Consider the following 7,179-nt stretch of genomic DNA (forward strand, 5'->3'; position numbering starts at 1 on the left):
TTTTTTATTTATTTATTTTGGTACCAGGAATCGAACTCAGGACCTTGGCCTTGCCAGGCAAGCACTTTTCCACTGAGCTGTCTCCCCAGGCCAAAAGTTGAGAAGGATTTTTTTTTGCGGGGGTTGGGAGAGCTGGCTCAGGCTGCCTTAAGGGCAGGTGTGGTGTGGCATGTGGAGTTGGGGATCAAACTGTGATCCCACAAACCTGACTGGATTTGCCCATGCAGAAACTTAAACAACTGAGCTAACTGGCAAGCCCTGTCATTTTACTTTTTTGTAATTAGACTATTCATGTTTTTTTTTAATTGTATTGATTTTGCCTCATCAAGTTGCATATTCCTTGGACTTTATTTGTTTCCTCTGGGTTCTGCTATTTGTTAATATATGATTACTTCTATAGTTTGTATTTTTATTTTTGAAGTAGCTGTTACAGTATCTTTTCCTTTTTTCCTATTTTTTTGAGATCTCTCCTCTCTCTGTTTAGTGTATCTAAAGTCTTATAATTTTGTTTGTCTTTTCAGAAAATCACATACAGCAAAACCTTGGGTTGCAGGTAACTTGTTCTGAGTGTGTTCCACAAGACAAGTAAACATTTCTAATAATTTTTAATTTAGTGAACAAGTGATGTCTTGTAATATTATTATGTGATGCTGGATGCCCCAGGATCACAGCTGAGACAATGGTTGCTCCCTCTCTGTCTGCCTCTCCACCCCTTGCTGCAGGCTGCAGGCTGCAGGCTGCAGGCTGCAGGATTGTGGATGATCATCTCCTAGCAGCAAGAAGTTGTGGAAGAAATCTCATCTGCAGTGGAGGAGGAGAAAAAGTTTTAGGAATCCTTTCCTTCACATGGGATTAAACAGATACATAACAAGAGGGGAACAGTGCCAAATTTTTTAGTAAAGTACCAATTGAATGAGATTGTAGCTGTTTGAGCAATGGATTGGTTTAATGACAACAATGTCACATTTCCTCAAAATCCTCAAAAGAAAACAAAAGGAAGTGTCATTGGATAGGTTCCTTACTAAAGCTGCACAAAAAGAAAAACGATTCCATTGAGCCAATAGGCAGCAGCAAAAATCATCCTCGCAATAATCTCATCTCTCACACCGGCCATGAAGGTTTTCAAAATTAATTTGCTTTTATTTACATTTTATCTTTTATTATGCTGCAGTATTTTACAGTATTGCAATAATTTTGATGAATTCTTTGGGTTGTGCAAGGAATCACCCAAGTTTACCTTATTTCTTATAGGGACATTCCCTTTGATTACACAACTGTTTTGGATTACAAGCATGTTTCTAGAATGAGTTATATTCACAAACCAAAGCTTTACTGTATTCATTGTGTTGATTTTTTTCTAGCTCATTCTATTTCATATTTGATTTACTTGTGCTACTGAAGTTGAGTTTGATTTTTTTTTATTTTCTCAGGTACAAAGTTATATTGTTTATTTGAGATCTTCTTTTCGAGTTAGACATTATTGCTATAAATTTCTCTTTTACTACTGACTTTCCCACATTCATCCATTATTGTATATCTAATATCAAAGATTCTAAGTATTTAAACTAGAATTGGCAGATCTGAAAAAAAAATCATAGCAACATAATTGAAATAGAAGACTTTCAATGCCTCACATTCAATGACACATACTATTCAGGCACAAAATTAAAGAAATGTCAGATGTAAACAACATTATAACCCAAATGAGTTTAACAAATATGTGTAGAACCTTTCATCCAATAGCAGAAGAATACACATAATTCTCATGTGTACTCGGAACATTCTCCAGGGCATATTCGTGTTGGGTCATAAAGCAAGTATCAACAAACTTAAAATAAAAATCATATCAAGTGTCTTTTTTTATCTCAAGAAATGAAAACGAAAACTCACTACATGGAAACATTCACACATAAGATACTTCTGAATGTCCACTAAGCCAAAGAAATCAAGGCAAGATTTTAATATAACTTGAAATGATTGAAAACAAAATACAGCCTTCCCAGTTCAACACACCCAACTTATAAGATATAGAAAAAGCAGTTGGAGAGATATGTACAGTGCTACAGGGTTTTATTTTGAGTGTTGTCATATTCCTACAGAATTGGTTTTGTGGTGTGTTGCTAAGGTATCATTTATCATCATGGAAAGATATTAATTGTTGCTAAACAATTGTCTTCTAAAGTCTACACTTTTAGCATCAATAGAGTCACTCTAGCTTTTTCTTTTTAGAAATGACTGAATAATGCATCATTTTTTACTCTTTTATTTAAACCTCACAATATATTTACAGAGGGATTCTTCCAGATATTAGGTATTTAGTTGATTCTTGGCGTTAAAATCTGAAAATTTTAACCTTTGGATTGAAATCTTTTGATAATTTATGTTTAAAATAATCATTGATATGATTAGATTTAAACATTTTCATGCACATCTTCTGTCATATAAGTTCACACAAATACAAACATGTCATTTCTTATTTTCACACAAATTGTCTTTTTTCTTGCTTTTTTATTTTTTCATTTTTTATTCATTTTAATGAGAAAAAAGATAAAATAGCAAGGAAACAATTTCAAAATAGGATAGTAGGAAAGTTATAATTAATACATCGCATACTGTTGTCTTCATAGTGGTTATTCAGAATACAAGATGTAGACATATCTTGTCTAAACAATATTACTGCAAATCTTTCTTTGCATTGAACTAAAAGAAAGTAGCTGTATATCTATCCTAACTATCTTGTTTATATATATATATGGTTTTTTTCACTACAAAATGGTCTTTTATTTATATTCTCCTTTTTGTTTTGTTTTGTCAGAGATGGGTGTCCCATTGCAGTTAGGGAAGCTATATTTGGAGAAGTCTTTAAAGGATCTTTTCATACTCGATGCCAGTCCAAATATTATAGGTACTTAGATTCAGCAAAATAACCCAATATAGTCCAATAGTCCATAAAAGTAGTGAGTTACCAGCACAATTGGCAATTGTCAGAAGTTGTTGACTTGAGCCTTTTACAGCTCTGCATATTAATATAGCTTTACTTTCTATACCTCATGGTTATAGTTTTCTGCTGAATGGTTAAGACCAAGTTAAAGCAAGATCTATAAAAATGTAACTTTTGCTATCTGATAAGGTCAGATTCCCTTCAGAATTTAGTTTGGAACCATGTACAACACCTTGTGGATCTTCTGTCAGTGTCACCCATCTGGATGAGTCATAGCCATTACTTGACCAATTTGTTCTCTGTGAAAACCTGTGAGAATTTTTTCTCCCTAGGTGACTCTCCTTAGGCACACTATGCATCATTGATCACTCTCCTCAGTGGCTCCATAATCTCCTTGATCAGAAAATTTGGGATACCATTAAGTTACAGGATGTCACAGCAGAGGTTCTTTATCTTTGTCCTGAGTCCTCACTGACCTTGAAGGGCTAGGGCCAAACTAATGCTATCTTTTTAGCCCATATATTTGTCTAATTTTTGGTCTGTAAACTTTAGTTGTTAAACATCCATAAGAGAAGCTTATTGATATTATTGTCCTATAACAGAGGCAGTTAGGCTTAACATCACTATCTATCTGAATATCACATACCTTAGACAAAATGAAACTCCTGTTTTCTAACAGCCCTAGGTGTTCTAAAATTTAAATCCTGTAGAATGTTAAAAAATAATTACAGTTTTTGCACAGATATTTAGAAATCAAGCTATATTTAACAAGGTAGCATACAATCCTGCTACAATTTTGTTTTTCTTGTCCCTCATTTACTTTAATTACTTTTTCACGTACATTTACTTTAAAGAGAGTGTAGAAATAATTGATACATTAGAAGCAGTATGCATTTAGAAGACCAAAATGACAAGTTTTCTTGCTTTTAAAACTAAGTAATTTTATTTTAACCTCCATTTTAAAATTGTTCGTTGTATATCTTTCAAAATTGTTGTATTGCTTGCTATTTGGTGTTTAATACATATAATATACATATTTAACTTATACAAATATATATTTAGATAATAATGTATCACTTCATTTATCATAGAATTATTGCATGACATATTTTCATTTCTTCTTGCATTTATTATATTTTTGTCATTCACTTTACATATACATTGGTTATAAATCTTATCATTACTTGGTGTTATGGTCACCTCATTTTATTTTTACTTATTTTTTAATGTATTTGATACAGGGTCTCACTATGCAAATTGGACTTGTAGTGATTCTCCTGTTTTTAGCCTCCCCACCTCTGGAATTACAGGCCTGAGCCATCACACCTGGACTCAGTTGCTGGCTCAGCACCCATTTTCTTTCTTTCTTTCTTTCTTTCTTTCTTTCTTTCTTTCTTTCTTTCTTTCTCTTCTTGAGACTGGGTCTTGCTACACAGTTTGGGCTTGCCTTGCATTCACTTTTGTAGCCCCAGGCTGGTCTCCAACTCTAAGCCATTTTTCTTTTTCAACCTTCCAGGTACTAGGATTACAGGAGTACGCCACCACACCAGGTTCCATTATTGTCACTTTAAACATTCATATTAGGAGATATTATGGTGCTAAAAAGTAGTGTCATTATATTCACTTTCTGATTACTACTTTCCAAGGGTTGTGTTTTCCTTTATAGATCTACATATCTATATGTTACCAAACATATTCAGCCTGAAGTTCTTCCTGTAAGAGTTGTGATATAGAGGCTGGAGAGATAGCTCAAAGGAATAAATCCTGAGCTTGATCCCTGATACCACCAAAAAAAAGAAAGAAAAAGAAAGAAAGAAAGAAAGAAAGAAAGAAAGAAAGAAAGAAAGAAAGAAAGAAGTTGTGATATAGTGACAGTCTTCTAGACATAAATTCTGGCAATTTTTGTGTTTCTGATGATTTTCATTTCCTACTAGATTTTGGCTTGATTTAAAGTACTAATCCATCCACTTATTTTCCTTTTGGAAAAATAAATACTTAATAGAAGTCATCAGTGTTTTGGATTGTATATTTTTGATAGAAATTGTCTTATTGTTTTTGTTTATGTAACATTTCTAGTTTTTCTCTGGTTGCATTCAACATTAACTATTTTGTTTTTAGACATTTGACTTAATTGTAATCAGTTATTTTTTGTTAATTTATTTTGTACTTCTAAAATATTTCTTAAAAATAAAAATAGAAATATTTCTTCAAATTCTTTCAGTGTTCTTGCACCTATGATTTTTTTTTTATTTTGGTACGTTAATAAAAATTTGTCATCTATATGTTCTCCAGTACTTCTTCCCCATGGTCTCCTTAACTTCATAAATTAGGGATTTGCTTAACTTCATAAATTAGATCCTATAGGATCTGCTGAGTAAGTTTTAAAAACCATATTACATTTTGGATGCTATTTATCAGCCTAATATTAATTTCTCAAACATTTTTCTCAGATATGTGGTACACTTAAAAAGTAACTCTTCATCTTGGATATCATGATTTGCTGCATTTATTATTTTTTCAGGAGTATATCTCACTACTTTTGTATTCTATCTTTCTTTTAAAATTCCTGTGTCTTCATATATATGTTTCACTCTATCACTTTGTGTCTTACCATACTAAGTCACAGCTTTTAGAGAATTGCTGATGGCTAATTTTTATATCTAGGCAAGCAATTGCTCATTATTGCTTCTGTTAATTGTTTTTTCTTTCTGGACAGTAGTTTATTTTCACTTGATATTTTATTTGTCTTTTAAATGTTTTGAAAGCCAGCTGAACACTGGGAAATAAAGATGGTAGACTCTGAAGGGAAGCCCATTTATAGCTAAAAATGTATATGAATCTCTTTCCATTAGAATGATAGTGAAACATTGAGGTGACACTGGGTTTTTACTTTGACGTGGGCACCCTCACCACTACATGTTCTTCTCTTTTCATGGATGGTCGCCAGAAGCACACATGAGAGTTGGCACTGCGAGGTCAGAGGACTTCCCGAGCTTTTCTTCTCCAGTGTCTGGATTGCTTATGACAGTGCAGAATCAGGAGTCCCTCTTTAGTCTCTGCTCTGTGAAGCTGGCCAATGGTTGTCACTACACTGTGGCAATGGGAAGTGGATGTCTGGATTCTGGGGTAGGCTCATCCCCAGGCACCTGTGAACTCCAAGTCAAGAGGGACGCCTGTCCTGCCCACCCCTGTGCTATCCATGACTGCCATCCTTGCATGATCTTACACAGAAGATGTACTTTCTGCTGTTCTCGGTTCTCATTAGTAGCGGGCCTTTTCCGTCCCTTCCCCAGGGGCAGACAGCTTGCATTCTTGCACTATGCCTCGAACAGTGACCCCTATGTTGTTCTTAGTGTCAGGAAGTGTTTGCTAACCTTTCCCTCAGGATAATAAATTTTGCATTTACATGAAGCATTGCATTTTTGCCTGAATTTGGGGAGATAAGACACTTACTGTCACTTTGTTGCAGCTTAAAGCATTTTCTTTCCTGCGAAGGACAGTTCCTTGAATTGAACTTTATTTTCAGACTTGTGCACCATCCTCATGTCCTCAGACCTGGACAGTCCTTCCTGCTCTTAATTCGTTCCCAGAATGCTCCGTGAAGATGCAGGGAATAGTCTATAACTGAGTACAAGGTGCGTCGCTTTTCAACTTTTGAACATTCTAAACTTTTCCTTTACTCACCTCAACCTTCAATAACTCTCTAAAATTTCTCCGCCTTCTTGCCTGCTTCTCTCAGAACACATTATTCCTCTGTGTTAATCTTTATGTCTCATCTCACACTGAAGGATTTCCCCCTCCTTGGAACTCAACCTACTCTGTTGTTTAATTGCATGAGCTCACTTATAAGTTTGAGGTAATGTATGTTTTTATAGATCATTCAGTATTTTCTTATTGTTAGGAATACAATAGTGTTGGTCTTTGGGTGTCAAAACCTTTATCAAGTATTCCCAAAAGAAAATATGCTTATTTCAGACTGAGTTTGTTTTTCAGAAAATTTCATGACAATGATAGTAAGCTCCTATTATTAAACAAAAAGGAATTGCTCCCCAGTTGTGATATGTCTACGTACAGATTTGCAATGTGGCTAATATAAACATCTACAAACAGAAGAGGGAAAATCACAACAAAACAAAATTTAAAAATTGTATAAATTATATTATGACTAGACTTTTGAAAAGGAATTGGAACAGTAACAAAGTATTTCCACTGAATACTATATTAGCATTATAAAAATA

This window comes from Octodon degus, unplaced genomic scaffold (assembly GCF_000260255.1).
Source record: "Octodon degus isolate 3935 unplaced genomic scaffold, OctDeg1.0 scaffold00125, whole genome shotgun sequence".
NCBI classification, from domain to species: Eukaryota; Metazoa; Chordata; class Mammalia; order Rodentia; family Octodontidae; genus Octodon; species Octodon degus.